This window comes from Euprymna scolopes, chromosome 36, assembly GCF_053919585.1.
Source record: "Euprymna scolopes isolate OS-2025 chromosome 36, ASM5391958v1, whole genome shotgun sequence".
NCBI classification, from domain to species: Eukaryota; Metazoa; Mollusca; class Cephalopoda; order Sepiida; family Sepiolidae; genus Euprymna; species Euprymna scolopes.
This window is the reverse complement of record NC_136517.1, coordinates 77,871,873-77,892,186: the sequence shown is the minus strand read 5'-3', so window position 1 is coordinate 77,892,186 and position 20,314 is coordinate 77,871,873. Positions and strand designations below refer to the sequence as shown.

At 34.1% G+C, this 20,314-nt stretch overlaps 1 pseudogene; it reads left to right on the top strand.

Annotated features, from left to right (window-relative positions):
* Positions 1-3,105: 3,105 nt before the first annotated feature.
* On the top strand, positions 3,106-3,224 carry LOC145260726 (5S ribosomal RNA; annotated as a pseudogene).
* The last annotated feature ends 17,090 nt before the right edge of the window (positions 3,225-20,314 follow it).

The window sequence follows — 20,314 nt, the reverse complement described above, 5'->3', positions numbered from 1 at the left end:
GACGGAACAAGAACAAGCTGCCACTGTGAAGTAAATAAAGAATTTCGCTCGAAATTACATCCAGATTCCCGAGTTCGACAAGATACACCTGAAGAAGGTGGGAAGTTACATCGACCGAAACGTTGTGAAAATCACACTCAAGATGAGAACAGTAGTCCGAAGAATCCAAATAATACGAATGACCAATCCTCATCTTAAAACAATTCAGAAACGTCAATAAGGATTCCATTCGAAATTCCGTCTAGATTCCAGAGTTCGGCAGAAACATACCTGAGTTCGACAAGATACACCTGAAGAAGGTTGGAAGGTATATCGACCGAAACATTGTGAAAATGACACAAAGATTATTTATATTAATTTTTACTTATATTAACAGTAGAAAAGCATTTTTAAAATATGTATCACAAGTTGCGAAAACAGTAGAATTCATGTCAATACTTATCATACGTCAATTAATAAATATTCAAAATTTTCGTTTTAATTAAGTATTTTTAAGGAGTTTAAGGAGACATAATAGTAGCATAATCTCCCATGAAATATTCCCTGAATTAAATTTCTTCTTAAGATACCTTAAGTTTAAGCATTTAATTTGATGCATTTTTCTGTAATCAAAATCATTTTGCGGATTTAGATCTAAATGGGAATGAGGATTCTAAACATAAAGTTCAGAGTCATTATATCCTAATTTCACTTTTAATAATGGACATAAAAATGATGCAGAACTGTTCTACTCGATTAATTAATTTTACCGGTTCTTAGGTAAATACTATTCTAACAGTATATATATATATATATATATATATATATATATATATATATATATATATATATATATATATATATATATATATGCTAGCTTCTTTCACCTGGCGATGGTGTGGAAGTATCTTGGTGAAAGAGAATCAGGTCAAAATGTCGATGTGTACAAATTAAACACTCACTTAATAAAAATTGATTAACTGAATGAATATCACATTTAAGATTGTCGTCGACAAGTAGTTTTTATATTAAGACCTTTTCTATCCTGTGTATTCTTTCATCGTTTTCAGTGGTCGCCTTTTTGTTCAATTCTAGAGATGCAAACTGAAGCGAACATGATAATTTAAGTGAAAAAAAAAAACATGACGACCACTGCAAACCATTAAAGAATATATATTAAGTTTCTGCATCTTTAGACTGAATACACTTCAATGAAAATATATACATTAGCCGCACTAATGAGCTGTGATACAGTGAAATAGTACTATATGTGGATGATAATATATATATATATATATATATATATATATACTAGCATTTCAGCCAGGCGTTGCCCGGGTGTTTGGATGTGTATGTTGAGCAAAAAAAAAAAAAAGTGGTAGTAGGAAGGCAGGCTCGAACCCGTACCGCAAAGGAGGAAAAGAACGGGGAAAAATCTGACGTATATGCTGTTACGACCACCGCCAAACCGGAAGTGACATTTTTAAAAATTAAGGCAAGACAATCGAAAGGGGAGGTTGACTTTACAAAAATATCGGCGAAAAAAGCGACCCCCCTGTAGAAAAGTGCCCAGTTTAAGCTGAAGATATTAATGTTTTTAGCCAATTTTTCGTAATTGTCGTCTGAAAGGTCAAACTTCACAACGATACTTATCTTGAGAAAATCCAGGCCCTTTGTCGAAAGTGTTGGGCAGACATACAAACATACATAATACATTTATATATGGGTAACTAAAATTTTTTGACCCAAACCGATTACAAAGCTTGCCCTATCTCTGAATACCCTTTATGTAAAATTTCAAATGTTTAGAACAAAAATTGTGTGAGCAATTTGGTAGAGACCGCAGAGGTCAAATTATTTTTTAACTTTGACCCCTTACATTTATTGTTTTGGGCTCAAATCAAGTTATTAAGTTAGATCCATGTCCAAGGAACCAATATCTAAAATTTCAAGTGTTTAGATCCCAAATTGTCGGAGGAGTTTGGTATACTTCTCAAAGGTCAAATCGTTGAACTTTGACTTCTTAACAGCCAATTTCTGGCCGAAAACCGATCACATTGATTTCCCCAAATCTCAGTACCCTGCATATCAAATTTCGAGTCTGTAAACCTGTAAATTGATAGAGTTATTGCATAGGGAAATGTACACAGACAGAAAGACACACAGACACACACACACACAGACGCACAGACATACAGACACGTTCACTTTTATATATATATATATATATACATATATATATATATATATATATATATACATAACTCAATTGACCTTGTAACGGGTATTGTAACCCAATATCCGGTTAACGACTTCCGATTGCACATGCGTACATAAACAAATAATCAACGCGACAATAAAACGTATTGTTTTACTATGTACGTTTTCAGCGTCCCAATTGTTTTCTTTTTTTGTTAACATTATCCAAATAAACAATTGTTAATACTTTCTGCATTTTTTTACATCGTTCATTTCCGCATTACATTTAAGTTATTTTAACGCAATTTTCTTACAAATAAATCTACTTTAACCCGTTGACAACCATAAAAGCATTTTAAAACTGCGATTTACCCACCGCCTTTATTTTTTGAATTTATTCTCCATTTTTTAATACACCTTTCTTAAAAACATCCATACATTTTCTTCTACACTACCTTCGGGGTTACTTATTTATGTTAATAAGTAACCCCGAAGATAGTTTTTTTAAATTTGCGTTACAAATAAATAATCAACGCGACAATAAAACGTATTGTTTTATTGTGTACCTTTTCATCTTCCCAATTATTTTTTGTTCGCATTTAAATTAAAAGATTTATCAAAATTTGAATTTAACTTTAAATATTAAGGTATCTGTTCAGTGCACATTTACCTATAAGTATGCCAAACCACTTATAATTCAATGGCTGTAAGTTTGTTTTTTTTCAAAACTAAACAATTATAAACAGAACGACTCATAGAAATCTATCTACATTCTTTTTTCATTTTAATATACTTTCATAGAAATGTTTCTGTTGTGTCACAAAAACTATTTTCTTTGCGTCACAATTGTCACGCTCATACATTAATTCTATAGCTAATATAACATACTGACCCAACGACAGTATGTTATATTATAACATATATATAGTATACGGCATAATCACGTTGACACACCAGTTCCCGTCAGATCACCGAAGTTAAGCAACGTTGAGCCTGGTCATTACTAAAATGGGTGACCAATTTGGGGAGTCCAGGTGTTGTATGTAGGAGGACGTCGAAACCTCCCTGCAAAAAGTTGCAAAAACCTAACGTCGTAATCTCCTCTTATGGGGATATACATGCGAATGGGTACCGCTTGTGAATTTCATACTCCCATGAAACTTCCTTTTTCGGAGGAAGTCTGTTAAACCCTGAATAGGGTTGGTGCTGACTGCACCAACCCTATACAGGTCACGGGCAATCTAGTATATATATATATATATATATATATATATATATATATATATATATATATATATATATATATATATATATATAATTACTTCAAGCCATTATTGAAACTGGACTGCCCAGAGAAAATGAAATGGAGGAAAAAGAAACAAAGAAATCATTAATTCCCCCTCCTTTTCATAATTATCTTCACTTTATATCTTTTTACGTCTTAATTTAATAATTAATGTTTAATGATTTCTCTTCTTTCTTTTCCTCCAATTCCCTTTCTCTTTCTTTCTTCTTTATTCCTGTTTCTCTTCTTTCCCTACCCTCTTCCTTCTTTCCTGTCTTTAATTATCTTTACTTTTTTATCCTTTTTACATTATGTAGCATCTATCATTGGTTTGTTTTCCAGCAATCACGCCACTATTTTCTTTTTTCCTTCAATACATAATATCTGATGGAGCAGGTCAGACAATTTCGTCTTTGTCTTCCGAAACATGCTGTAATGCTCTGTATTCACTAAAGGCAAAATAAATAAATAAATAAAAATAAAAATTACATTTAGATCTACTTCACTATTGAATCTTTTTTGATCCCCTATTTAACCACCCTACATTGGATTTACCTTAGATTATGAATATATACTCTGCAGTTTCGTTTCCATCTAACGCACGTGGTTTCTTTTCTTTTTTTGTCTACTTCCGGTGGAAAAGTTGGAAAATCATTAAACGTATCTATTGACTATGTATAACACTCAGAACCCAACACGTTGCAGACTCCATCGCAAAGGAGTCATAGACAACGAATAGGAAAGAAATTCAACAAGCTGCTTCAGGTTTTTTTTAATCGAGATTTATTCCACATTCTCTCACCACGCTCGACTTCTCGTTAGAGCTGTGACGTCACCTACGCGATCGTGATCCTCTCGAACGTAATCTTCATCCTTAGTCTGCGTACACGTTCTTCTCTTTATATGTATCCCTTTTGTTCCTCGCCGTAACGTCTCTTCACACACGGATCGGCAGTTGCATATGGTCGCCATACGCGCATCCGCGATCTATTACATCAATTATGTTGATAATAATCTGATTAGTGGAATGAGACGCTGATAGTTATTTTTTTTTTAATTGAATTACATAAACCCAAAGGGAAGCTGAACTATTATGAAAATGTAAACCACACCAACTCGAAAAACCAACTCGAATACAACATATAAATATTAAAAAGGCAACTTGAAATTGAATTTTCTATATTAATAAAGTCGGCGCAGGAATTCCTCTCTAAACAAAAGTATCGAAGGTTTCCAACAGCAGATGCCTCACACAAGTAGAATACAACTAGCTTAATAGCCACACTCTTATGTTTCTTTCGAACACCATTTCAGGCATATTAAGTCGTGATAATAAAATACTACATTGCATCCTACGAGCAACACTATTACAATCGCAACATCGTTGAAGGAAGGAGTTCCTATTTTTCTCTCTAAATATTTAGTCCTAACGCTGCTACATCTAACATGTTACATTGAATCTCCGAATTTGCTCAGAGTTATCTCCCTTGGTCGGAGTAACTGAAAGATATTCCCAGTAAAAAATTCTTTATATCTATAAGAAAGAACAGCTACTTTTGACATCGGATTTTTTTTTTCTATTTTTGGTACTTATCGTATGAATTTCTGTACAAAATATATCTAAGAACACTGCCAGACATATAAATTGCCTTTGTGTGAAATTTGCAAACGATAGGCTCAGATGTTCGGGAACACATATATATATATATGTATATATATATATATATATATGTATATATATATATATATATATATATATATATATATATATATATATATATATATATATATATATATATATATACACACACACACACGGCATAATCGCTTTGACACACCGGTTCTTGTCAGATCACCGAAGTTAAGCAACGTTGAGCCTGATGGGTGATCATTTGGGAATTCTAGGCGCTGTATGTGCTCTCCGCTTATCTCGGCATTTGTTTCTCGTCGTCTTGCACACTTCACTTGCCACTGGTATTTAACAATGTCGACTCAGGAGAATTGTGGTTGAAGTGTGGCACCTCATACCACAAAAATTCCACGCGTAAGCAATTCTTCGTGGTTATCCATAGTCTGTCCAAGACTGAAGGAGCCTGCTTTATATATATATATATATATATATATATATATATATATATATATATATATATATATATATATATATATATATATATATATACAGCAGATATGGGTTAATTTGCTCTCAATTAGTTGCTAATCCCCCCTACTACTAAAGCCATTAATTATTAAAATGCAATCGTTGGGATTTCTTGTAAATTTAAGAATCAAATGACTATAGCAAACTCTTACGAGTGTAACTGTATTACATTCGTAATATAATAGTGATGACGAGGTATAATAGTAACGGCGGAGCGAAATTTTCATTTTAACTGGTGGGAGTTCGCTATGAAAGCCATGCAAAGCGAAGTGATTGCGGAATGAAAACGCATATGGTATTTCGTTAAATATAAACTTGGTCGATCCGCGGGAGAAATGCGTCAGGCGAGTAATAGGGAATGCGAAAACTACGCAGTCTGGTGTGATTACAAGATCGGCCTGGCTAATAAGATCGCCAATTCTCGCCATAATTGCAACAATGTCGCAGTTGCGGGGTGATTAATAGTGGTGGTAATATTTTAATATTATAAGCTGAGATCATTAGATTGAAATGTCCCGTAAATAGGGTCTCCATCATGGAATAACGACTTTGTAATAGTAGATCATTAAGCAATTGGGGAATTATTGAGTTGTGGTTGGGAGCGTAGAGTTCTTGGCTAAATATTAACAGGGCTCCTTTCTCTCTATTTTCTTTATGACTCGCTCGCATTCCCTTTCCCTAATATATATATATATATATATATATATATATATATATATATATATATATATATATATATATATATATATATATATATATATATATATACTAGCAGTTCAGTCCGGCTTTGCTCAGGACCTATATACTGATCATAAATGTATGTGCATATATATATATATATATATATATATATATATATATATATATATATAAAGCTGAACGTGTGTGTGTGTGTGTGTGTGTGTGTGTGTGTGTGGTCACAAATAGGCTCCTATATGGTTGACTATTATAGAAAACTGATCATATATAATGATAGAAGATGTATCGAGACACAGGAATGGGTATGTTTGATCTGGCAGAACGGTGGTTCATTAAAATTGTGGGGTCTACGTTCTCGCCTAGTCCACAAAGTATGGAAATAAAAAAATTAAAAATTAAATAAAACGTTTACAAGGGTTGTTGATATAGAATTACATAATAATACTTTGATAAGTATGTTTTAACTTAAATAGGGATGGTATAATAAAATTGTGGGGTCTGCGTTCGCGCCTGGCCTCTATAGAATGGAAATAGGCGCATACTTTAATAAAGACTTTTCATATCTATATGCGTAAGTATACTTTGATAATTATGTTTCAGTTTGAAGAAATATGGTATGATAAAATTATGGGGTATTCGTTCGCGCCTGACCTCCATAGAATGGAAATATGTCACAAAGTTTAACAAGGTTTTTTAATATAGATTCACAGAATATTGTGATAAGTGTTTCAGTGTGAGCAGGTATGGTATAATAAATTATGGGGTTTATCTATTTTATTTTCATCATATTTTGCTCTGGTTTTGAAACCCTCAAATTCGAAGCTATCTCATTACAATCCTTCCTTTTTATAACCTATCATACTTTCATAAATCAGAGTTCATTTTCTGCGGCTGTTTTTGAAACCAGTGAACGACGGGTACTTTTGCTAGTATATATATATATATATATATATATATATATATATATATATATATATATATATATTAAGTAATGTGATTGATAATTTAAAATTTAAAAATCAAATTATAATTAAATTAAAAATCCGTTTCATAAGAAGGAACAACAACAAAATCAATTATCTGTACGATCGTTTCGGAAAACAGTGTTTTTTTATTGTGGTAGACATCTAGTTACGGACAATAATTATTACATATAGTTTTTTTTTAATAAGCAAGGTCTCCTCGTCAGCAAATTTTGAAGGGTTTTTATTAAATTTAAAAGATACCATAAATAAACCTAGCATTAAAAGTAAGGCAGATGCATCTGAAAAAATTGAAATAAAAGGTCTGGATTTAAAATTGATAAGAAAATTAATATGGGTTAGAGATAGAAAAGAAATAGAGTAAAATATACATTTGAATTTAAATTATAAATTGGCTTTAAGTACAACATTACAAATATATACATGCATATATATGAAAAAAATAGACACATACATACATATTAATGACACGAAAATTAACTAATATAACTCAAGTCTTTTTTCTCTTATAGATAAAATTTACTTTTTACAGGGGGAATATTTTACGTTACACCGGCAAAGGGAAATAATAAGATCTTAGCAAATAATTTTTCATAAAAAAACCCCCAGATTTATTACCATCTGGAGATATAGCTTAGAGGTAGAGCATTCGGTTACAGATCCAATGGTCCCCTGTTCACGTCCTGGTGTACCTCATAATTTTATTTAAACTTTTTTTCTTTTTAATAAGTTTAATTTACGATAAAAGAATAGGTACCACTTAAAATCGCCGCAAATCATTTTTTCATTTGCATATTTTTAAACTAAACCTTAATAATAAAAGTGTTTTTTCCAGGATATTCATCGTCATGCCCAAATATCAACTGACGTAATATTGTAAACAAACACAGACGAAATTTCATGAACGACATTATCATTATTATTTTATTTATTTATTTATTTTTTGCGAATTATTCCACCGGACAAATTATTCCTCGCAATATATAATAATCAGTAGAGGATCGATTCTTAATTAATATATACGCAATCTGCATAAATTAAAATACCATGTTTAAGCGTGTTGTACAACCGAACAACGTCGGGCGTCCAGCTATATATATATATATATATATATATATATATATATATATATATATATATATATATATATATATATATACACACAATTTTGTAATTCAGTAAATTTAAATATTTATGGCGTGAAATGGTTAAATTTCAAATCAAAAGATTTTTATTATTTTATATGAGAGAAAGAATACATTTGAAATATTATAACTCCTTATCCTATCGGATTTCGATGTCTACCGTCTCTTCAGGGGAGAAAATATTAGCAAGGTACTATTAGATAGTACTTATAGAATATCTTGTATATCGTGCAATTTTTTTTATTTAGATGGGATATAGAATTTTACTGCCAATAATATTTTGTAAGACCTATAATCACAGGTTTCCATACCAGTTGATTGTTGGTGGTTAGGTAATTTTATTCTGAAGTATATATGTATGTATATATATATATATATATATATATATATATATATATACATATATATATATATATATTTATACATATATATATATTTATATATACATACATACATACATACATATATATACACATATATATACATACACACACACACACACACACACACACACACATATATATATATATATATATGTATACGATAAAAAAGAGGTACCACTTAAAATCGCCGCAAATCATTTCTTCGTTTGCATATTTTAAAACTAAACATTAATGAGAAGTGACTTTTCCAGGGCATTCATCGTCATGCCCAAATATCAGCTGATGTGATATTGTAAATAAACACAGACGGAATTTAATAAATGACATTATCATTATTATTTTATTTATTTATTTTGCGAATTATATACAAATATATATATATATATATATAAGAATTAGAATATATATATATATATATATATACATATACATATATATATATATATATATATATATATATATATATATATATATTCTAATTCTTCGAAATGCATCGGACACACGTACGTTTATTTTTATTAAATAGACTTTTTATTTTATTAATGATTCCACGAGTGCAATTTTCTTAAGTGAATGGGTGCCCCTCCACCATAATTATCCAAATACACAATGCTGAAAAGAAAGTAATTACCGATTGCTGCATTCCTTTTACACGCAACAAAAACTTACGCATGAATGATTACTCCATTGCTTATAATGAACAAAATGGGAACGAGATGTGGACGAGATGTGGACGAGATGTGGTCCGTGAGCGGCGCCGGTCACGAACCAAAAGGGAAATTAAAAACGAGAGAACGTCGTTGATTTGTAAATATTATTGCTTTTTATTATTTTTTTTTTTCGAGGAAAAGAGTTATTTTAAGTGTCTTTCAGCAGACGCTGATCAACTCGCATAGTTAGAGTTTTTGTCAAGTAACCGGTTCAACACTCGATCGAAATATACCAAAGACTACATAATGGTATACTGTATTTTTTGCTTAATCATTTAAAATTATAAGGTGAGAGTCAACGGTAAGTGTTGTAGCGTCTCCACCCTATAGATAATAACGAACTCTTTCACTTTCTATAAAATCGGGAGAATATATCTCTCGCCGTGGCAGTCGGACTGACGTACACCCACATTCATTGAGAAGGCCGCTGCGAGGAAGGTGGGCTCTCTCTATCGTGCTAGGAAGTTACTTACACCTGAAAGTATCCTATACCTCTACAAGGTCATCATTCGCCCATGTATGGAGTAGTGTTGTCACATTTGGGATGGTGCATCTATTACTAGTCTCTCACTCCTAGACAGGGTCCAAAAGAGAGTCGCCAACCTGATAGGTCCTGAACTGTCATCCAAGCTTAAACCTCTGTCCCATCGACGAAATGTTGCATTCATCTGCCTGTTCTACAAGTATTTTAATGGTGGATGCTCTGACGAACTGTAAGACTTTGTACCCCCTCGACGTAAATATCCATGAAAAACCCGGCAATCAGCAAAATCCCACCCCTACACAGTAGAGATTCCTAGATGTAAAAACGCCTTCTACTCTAATAGTTTCTTCCCCATAACTACTAGACTTTGGAACTCCCTTCCGGGTTCCTGTTTTCTAAACTGTACTGACATGCAGAAGTTTAAGTTTAATGTGAATAGACATCTTGCTGTTCAACTTCCTACATGGTATCCCCGCAACATGTTTTTTTTTTACATAGGAGTCACCACTTATCAAGTCCCGGAGGCCACTCGAGGGTAAGGGTTATTGAGTGTACAGTAATCAATGGGATAATATCGTAGTAATCGTTAGTAATGGAAATTTGGTAAATTGGATTACTTGAGTGGACGGTTCATCAAGAATTTGTTTATGTTGGACTTGAAGACAACCAAATTGTAGTCAGCTGGGAAACAGGCAAGCGGGAGTGAGTTCCACATGCGTGCAGTTCTAAGAAAAAAGCTTTGTTCATGGAATCTACGTTTCCATTTAGGCACAGTTAAAAAGTAGGGAAAATTATTGACAGTGATTTCAGCTAGATGGATATTTTCGTGAAAGATTGGCAGGGAGGGGATCAGAGATTGGAGCTCAGACGAGCACTTGCCATGGAAAAAACGATAAAACAAAGACAGGCTCGCAACGTCCCTTCTGTGGGAAGGAGATTGCAGAGAAGAGAAAGGGCGTCCCCCACTAAGCTACGAAGTCTATTTTGTACTCTGTCAAGGCAGGATAGGCTGTTTTTAGCAGCTTCTGCCTATATATGGCAACAGTACTCCATCCTTGGACGTACTAAGCTTTTGTATAGATAGAGAATTGCATCTGCGGTGAGTACCCTCTACATCTAAGTGACACTGTGCCTTGTTTGGGGTGAAAATGGAAAAAAAAAAAACAAATTCTTTGTTCATTGTATTTGCTTTTCCGCTAATTATCGAGTTGTGCCGATTTTTCGGATCCTCACGGGATCACAACACAAACTAAACACCGTGAATAAATATTCAAACATATAAAGAACTTAGTGTCTTTCTTTCGGGTCCAATAAAAAGGGTGCCTCCGTGTCTCCCTCGACTACTGTCGAACATTTTACCTTTCTTATACTCAATGTGAGTTAATCAACGTTTGTTTCTCTAGGGTTCTTCTCTATATGCTAAAATACACCATAATTTTACCTTTGTGGGTACCTGCTCTCATAGGAAAATCACAGCTAAACACCAAATTCCCGACTGAGATGCTAAAAAGCCAAGTGGTTGGTAATAGCTGAGTGTGGCCCGAAGGCTGTCTTTTAAGTAGTTTTAATTACATCGACATGTAGGTAAGGGCGCTATTCTATTCCTAGGATTTCTCCATTTGCCCTTGAACCACCCCTTAAAATGTTGAGTGTATAGTAAAGTGTTAGAAAATAGTCATGTAGAAGGATCCGCTAGGCACCGTGGGGGGGGGTGAAAATTGTTAGGCTAGTTAAGGTGTGGATAGGCCTTCTTTCCATGACTGGTCAGATGGTCGTGGCCCCACCCCCGGATTTGGTGAAGTCCGAGTTGATCTGTATGCTAAATGGTATCTTCGAAAATTAGTGTGCTGACTACTAAGTGTGCTGTAGCTAAGAGTTTTCTGTTTTGTTCACTAGAATTAGTAATGTGATTGAATGTCGATAATGTCAGAGGGAGTAAGGTCTCGGATGTTGAAGTTTAGTGGTGCCAAGCGGGGGAAGAAGAGCCTGTCTGTAAAGCCACGGACGATGATTCGCACGTGTTGAGGAGGCAAAAGGCCCAGATTTGTCTTCTTTTGGCTAATTGCCGAAGATCTTATCGACCACGACTAGTGTCAACGGGAGAGGAGGGACACTCCTGGAATTGAAATTTTTTAAGAGGCCATGAGGTCATAGGGAGCTGAGTCGTAGTTTAGATATGCTATTAATTGTGGATTTTATTTTACACTAGATTATGGCATGACAGCTTTTTTTTTTGCCAGCAGGGTGGGTACATTTGGTTACTCTTAATATAAATGGGAGGAGTAGAAATTTTTTATCTTCGCAATACATTTTGATAAAAAAGGGTGATAGAATGTTAGGTAATAGCCGGGTAGAATCATTTAATTATCTATCTATCTATCTATCTATCTATCTGTATATCTATCTATTTACCTATCTATCTATCTGTCTGTCTGTCTGTCTGTCTGTCTATATAACTATCTATCTATCTAGCTAGCTAGCTATCGACCTATCTATCTATCTGTCTGTCTACCTATTTACCTATCTATCTATCTATCTATCTATCTATCTCTATTTGCCTATATAAGTATCTACCTATCTAGCGGAGCAAACAACAGAGTTTGAATCGTTACATATTTTGACAAATATCTGTTAGCCATCGAGTTGCACCGGAAGTATGCGAACGGGGACCAGACATGACGTGTCAGGTGTTCCGGTTTGAGTAAGCTGAGTAAGCTTAGTTGAGTTGGATCCTAGACGCCGAACAAGCAAGATAGGTTAGGAAGGTCTTCCCATAAGGGAGGTGACTGTCTAAATTTAGAAACCACAAGCAAGAAATATCAATTCACTCCATTTGCTTCCATGACGAGATGCTTGAGGGGTGAATAAAAAAATATATAAAACACGTATTCATCTTGGGTCCCTGTCTTGAAGCGTTTCTTTTAAACAGGTTCGGTATCACCAAAGATGATTGCCGAATCTTCCAAAAGCAGCCAGCAGCAAACAGGTATGTCGTCCTATTTCGTTTACGTTACGTATTTTATACGTCTGATACACACGCACCCACAACACTAGACGAGTCACGGGCAGTTATGATAGACATTTAAAACACAAGGACAACAGTCCGTTATATATCGAACACAACGTATATATTTACATATATATAGCCCGTTAGTAAAAAGTATATAATATACGATTTAGTGCAATCATAAGAGGGGACATCAAGTACTATTTTTAAGTCATTGACATGACTCTAGTGAGATTTGAACCCCTGTCTCCCGGCCCATTAACAATCTCTTACCATAATGCAAAATAATTACTTATAGGACGGTGTGTGACAATAATTTGTTGTCATTGGATTTGGAAACGACCATGCTGTAATATTATGGAAGCAGACCCACGGTAATATATCCCATAAATGAAAAACCCTTGCAAACGAAACTCTGTTCATGGAAATTCCACCTGACGACGAAGAAATGAAAGTCTTTTTTTTCTTTTTTAGTAGACTACGAGTTCTTGCTGTAAATGTCTTAAAAGGAGGAACTAGAGACTGTGGCTCATGGCGCACATCCTCATCACTTTGGTCGATCTATTAGTAATAAGATCTGAGTTTGTTCCAGTGATAGTACAATAATGTACAAAGAGCCATTAGACTTATACAGCTACTGAAGGCTTTATTTTTTCGCGGCAAACGTGATCCATGAACAGCTGGCTGGATTTTATCGACGAAGTTATCACCTCGAAATCAGTCGATCATTACATTCTGTGTGTAGACTCGAACCAACGGTTCTAAAGCATCTCAGATTTCGCGTTTCGAGCGAACATTTTCTAGAGAGAAAGGAAAGCTAAAATTGTGCTAATAATTGTGGACTTTTTTTAGTTGCCCAATTGATTTTGTATGTTGGAAGCTAACCGACTTTTTAAAAAGACGAAATAAAACCTGCTTTCCAGGGTGATTTTTGACAGATATATTTGGTGAGAGGGGGTTTCAAATAGATCAGATGATTATTGTTGGCTTTCGTTTCCTCGATATCTTTTTAGTTAGAATTTTTTCTACTTACGGGAGGAACCACGTAAAGGTAGCCAACATCCCTGATTGAAAGTGATTCTACGGACTAAACTGGATTCGAACTTGGGACACTTAGGTTTTCAGTACATGTCGTTAGTCACTTAGTTACCGTCACTTTCGCTTGGTATTGATAATTTTTTTAATTATTGTTGCGATGTGGTATGAAAACGATAAGTAAACAGCCGTCGTTGAAGAAGACGCGTAAACGCATGCTCCAAGAGGGTAGAAGAGAAGAGAGACCAGCATAGAGGGAGAGGAAAGAGTACAGACGGCAGGGGTCTGCAGCAGAGCTCTCGCAACTAGACACCACCAACATCTGTGGCATCTGCAACAGAACCTTTTGATCCAGGATAGGCTTGCACGGCCACAACAGACAATAAAATTCACCAACAGTCTGATCTGAACTCCATCGTCTCCTGAAACAGATGGATGCCAACAAGTTTGAAGTACAATTTTAGATGCGCGTACCATCCGTGTGATGGTTGTTCTGGTGCGCTTAAGTTGTATATAACATTCAACGTGTAGAATTAATGGCAGCATCTTAAAGAAAGAACGCTTAAGTGAAGGTCGAGAAAGTAGGCAGATCAAATGTGTGCGAAGATAATCGACCGACAGAAATAGTAAATGCGATCTACCTAGCCGAACCATTTTTAGAAAGACCGTTGTAAATGCGAATGTTGCACATTACGCAAGCTAAATGGCGCTTAACAAAAACCGGTAGACCAATATGGCTGCTCACGCATGCGCAATAATGTGTCCCAAGATAAGTTGCTGCGAAAACAAAGAGTTTACTTTTGTTTTAGAACAGCTGTCCTATATAGCTAGCTATCACGTTCGCATGTATTACACACGCACACACACACACACACACACGCACACACACACGCACACGCACACAGACATATATATATATATATATATATATATATATTTCTGTAGAAATATATTTTCCTATAATATATACCAATCCTTATTTAAGAAGGCCAATATAGTTACAGAGCAATATAGTGACTAAATGACCAAAAAACTATATTCCAAAATTCATGATGTTGACAATGTTATAATTTATTCCTTTAATTCAGTTGACATTTACAATTCTTGACAGTAAGTACTAAGTATATATATATATATATATATATATATATATATATATATATATATATATGCATATATAATATATACATATTAAGATATTTATATATATATATATATATATATATATATATATATATATATATATATATATATATATATATATATATATATATTGGTCGTGGCTCGACAAATGAAGCAATAGGGGCTTCGTGGCTGGGTTCGAATCTCATAACCGACAGGAATTGTTACCCTACACTGATGCTAGCGTAAACATAAAACACCATTGTCTGTATGTATAAAAGTATATATTATTTACTTATAATTATCAAGCCCCTTCAAGAATTCTTAAGAATGAGCATTGTCTGTAGAGTTATAACTGCGGCAATCAACTTACCTCTATGCAATGTTTACGACTTCCGTGCGTGCGAACATTCCAGATTGTCATTGTACTTTCCCGAATTTGGCGTTTAATAGTTCTTAATTCCATTCATTCCCATGGCATTGTTTGGTGACCCTTAGTTAGAGCAAAAGGTGGTTTCGTAACTAGGTTCGAATCTTATGACCAGCAGGAATTGTTACCCTACACTGATGATTGCGCAAGCATGAAACAGTTGTGTACGTAGGTAAAAATAAATTATTATTATTTAATTCTATATATATATAATAATTTATATATATAAAATATTGCTATATATATATATATATATATATATATATATATATATATATACCAAGTTGAAGGTGTTCATGAATAAAAACGAGGTTATTAAGAGTGCTCCAAGACGACTGGTTTTAAAATAAGAGGAAAAAAAATTTTTTATAAAAATAAAATGTTAAATTTAAAATTAAGAAAGGAAGGAATGAACGGTAAAATGATATTTTAGACTCCAAATACAGGGAGCAATATTTTATATATATTTAAATTAGTGCATGGATTTTTATGAAATACTCAGAATAAACAAATAGAACCAATTTGGATAAACTAGTACCAAAAAAAAAATAAATAAATAAAATTACGATTCAATATTGAGAAATATTTTAGTTTTAAATTATATCTGTGGATTTATCCTGGCCAAAAGTTAAGGAACGAAATAGAAACTTTATGCTTTTTTAATGCAAATGTTTTAAAAAATAAATTCACTCAATATTTAATGAACATCCCTTTATTCTTTATTACCTCACTGCATCTTCGACCACAAGACTGGATTAGTTTCTTGCAAAATTCAGGATTTATCTTTTCCCACTCTTCCTTCAATAAATCCCACTAATGATTTTGATTTTGGGGATTCCTCGTCTGTGCTCTTTCTCCAATCATTTTCCAAACATTTTCTATCGGATTCAGATCCGGACTCTGCGCTGGCCAGTCCATTACTCTTATTTCTTCTTCCTAATAAGTAAATAATACGTAATAATAGTAAAAGAGTCCGTGCTAAAGTTTGCTGCACAAGACGGGTTTTAAAGTAAATGATCAGTAATTGAAGACCCGTATGTGTTAGTAACGACATCAGTTGCCCGGTAGGTTCCATTACTAATTTTACTGGGTACATGTTGTTGAATTCTTCCATCTAACGTTAATGTCGTTTGACCCAAGTAGTTGGCACCGCAACCACATTTAAAATTGTAAATAACATTACTTTTATGGCGGGGTGGAGTAGAACGTCTTTTCGAGAAGATGGAAATAAAGTTCTCGTAGAGAAAACAACACGCACATTGACAGCAAAATAACATCCATGAACTGCTGAACTTATTTGTTTGGCAAATTTCTCACTTACTCTACCTAACCAAGGCAAACGAAGATAAATGGGACATTTGGCTACTATATTCACTTTCATTCGAGAGAATTCAGCCAATTTCTTTTGAATAGTTGACCTAATCACATCAAGGGGGTACCCATTTTTGGATAAAGTATCCGTAATTGTTTCCAATTCCTCATCTAATTTTAATTTGGAACAAATCATAAGGGCACGATGTGTTAGGGTCCAAATTTGATTTATCTTACATTTTCTGGGGCAAAATGAATCCCAACGAGTGTACAAACCTGTAAACGTTGGTTTACGGTATATAGATGTATGGTAACTAGATGGCGTTTTTGTTACCAATACATCAAGGAAGGCTATGGTTGAATTGCACTCTCCCTCATTGATTAACTAAACACTCAATAGAATGTGTATATATAAAAACGTGAGAAAACCACAACTCTTCGCATACGCCTGACGAATCCTAACGTGGATGAAACGCGGATGCAGCTTAATTGTCATATATATTTTTATAACACTATATATATATAGTAAGTTATAAAAATATATATATATTATTTCATGTATCAACATAAAATATTCTAAAGAAATAAATTAATGCATCAATTTTCAGTATTTACTTCAACCATTATGCGGTAAAGCTACACGTGTATACACTTCAACATTTTATGACCCACTTAGTTTTGTGGAGAAAGTCCTCAGCGCTATTTAAGTTATTGATCCCTTCAAGCGTTAAATTGCTGATATGGTCGCAAATACACATTTCTTCATCCCATCAACTGTTTATTCTCCCTCTAATACTACCACCACCACCACCATCACTCAGCGTACACACAAATACCTTTCATTACACTGAGGAGAATGGAGAAGCATTCGACAATTTTTTCTTTAAAAATAGTTTACTTTTTTGTTTTAATGACATTTTGTAATGCTAGAAAAATGATGTAAACACGCGATGCTCTTTGTGCAAACAAATTGAGTTTAGGTACTTTGTCAAAACATTGTTAATTCACTGTCCGCATAGCAGCAGTCTTATAGCGCAACGGTTAGAAGCTCCGACTGTCGTTTGGGCGATCGGGTTCCGATCCTTGCTTGAGGTAGTTGCTTGTCTAGCCGCACTGATGAGCTGTGAAACAGTGAAACAGTACTGTATGTGGATGCTATTTATATATATATATATATATATATATATATATATATATATATATATATATATATATATGTATGTATATATATATATGTATATATATAGTCTTATTTATAGTATTTCGAATTTTATTGGGTTTATATAACTGAAAATTCGGTAACCGTTCATATAGGTTTTAAGTTTAAATGAGATGACTTAAACTGTAAGCTTCAAAATTACCATATTTCATAATTGAGCATTCATGTATTGTTTTAACAAAAACAAGACATCAAGGAATAGATTGATAACAACAAATAGTGTATTTCATCGTTAGTTACAATTTTCAAGACTATTCGGACAAATTCAAACATTATATTGTTTGAAAATTGACACAAGAACAGCCTTTCATCAGACGTATTGAAAAGAAAATATTCTACCTACATCTCATCTTTCCAAACTTCGGAAGGATCAGATGTACGTAAAATATCGACAAAGACTCGAAAACGTTCATGATACATACGTAACTTCTACCATATATACTTGATAAAGCATAAAACAAGAAAAAAATAAAATTTAAATTTGAATCAATTACAATTTTAATTCATAACCAACTCCCAACAAAGTTGTTTAAGTTGTCTTAAGTTGTCTTAAAGCAATTCGTTTCCCAACATCCTGGAAATTTTCATCGGTATGCCCTGTATTTAAGAATTCAGGTGATCGATAAGAATTCAGGTGATCGATCATCTTCCTCTCAGTACAGATCCATAAATCTCCTGTGTTCGCCATGAGTAAATTACTTGAATCTGTGGAATATAGAGAAGTAGTCAACCACTTCAACAAAAATAACCTAGTGACATGCAATATGGTTTCCGTTCTGCTAGCTTTACAGCGGACGTGCTTATGTTTATTTATCATAGGATTAGCGAAACTCTCAACGGAGGCTTCATTCTAGGGCAATTGCTCTTGACATATCAAAGGCCTTTGATAGGGTATGGCATAAAGTTCTGCTTCACAAGATCTCTATCTATGGTATAGCTGGAAATGTCTTTTCAATTATTAAATGATTTCTCTTTGATAGATTCATAAGAGTAGTGGTTCTTGGGTAGAAATCAGACGCTCTTAGTATTAATACTGGAGTCCCTCAGGGGTCCATCCTGGGTCCAACTCTCTTCCTGATCTATATCAATGATCTTCCAAATCCTTAGATCATTCGTAGAAGACGTTTTTGCTGACGACTACCATCTACGGCATCAAAGGCCGTAAATGACAATGTTCTCTGATTCTCTCTCCCCCAATCTTGAGCATGTTGTACAATGGGGAAAGAGGTGGCTGGTTACTTTTAATGCATCTAAAACCAAGATTCTATCTTTACATCATCAACGTTCTGATCCCAGTCTGGCATCAATTGAAATGAATGGCTCTCATCTTGGGGAGACTCCATGTTTTGACAAGCTTCTGGGCTTGACTTTTGCTACTGGTCTAAAACAGAACACGTACACCAAATCCGTTGCTAAGGTCGCTGGGAAAATGGTGGGATCCTTCTACCGTTCCATTAGATATCTCACTGCTGATGCAATTCTCTACCTATATAAGAGCCAGGTACGATCAAGGATGGAGTATTGCTGTCACATCTGGACAGGAGCTGCTAGAAAGATTTTATCCTGCCTTAACAGAGTTCAGAATAGACTTCGTGGTCTAGTGGGGGATGCCATTTTCTTTTCCTTACTCACAGAAGAGACTTTGCGAGCCTGTTTCTGCTTTATCGTTATTTATCGCATTTTATCGTCTGAGCTCCAATCTATGGTCTCCCTTCGCCAAACATTCCCGAGAAACGCTCGTCTGACTGTAAAGACTATCAATAATTTCTCCCAGTCTTTATCTGTGCTTGAACTTAAACGTAGATTTCATGAACAAAGCTTCTTTTTTTCTACACATCTGTGGAACTGTCTTCCGTTTGCCTGCTTTCCAGCTGACTGCAATATCGCCGTCTTCAAGTCCAATGTAAACAAGTTCTTGATAAGCCGTTGTCATTAAGTAATCCAATTTACGAAATTTAAACTTCCAACGATTACTATATTGTACCTTTGACCACTGTACACTCTTTAACTCTTATCCTTGAATGGCCTCTGGGCCTTGATATGTGGTGATCCCCATGTAAAAAAAAAATTAAAAAATAAACAATTCTTAATCCTTAATCCATGAATCTTATCGGAAGATAAAAATCAGAAAAGAATATATTAGTGCTTAGCATAAATTTGAAAAT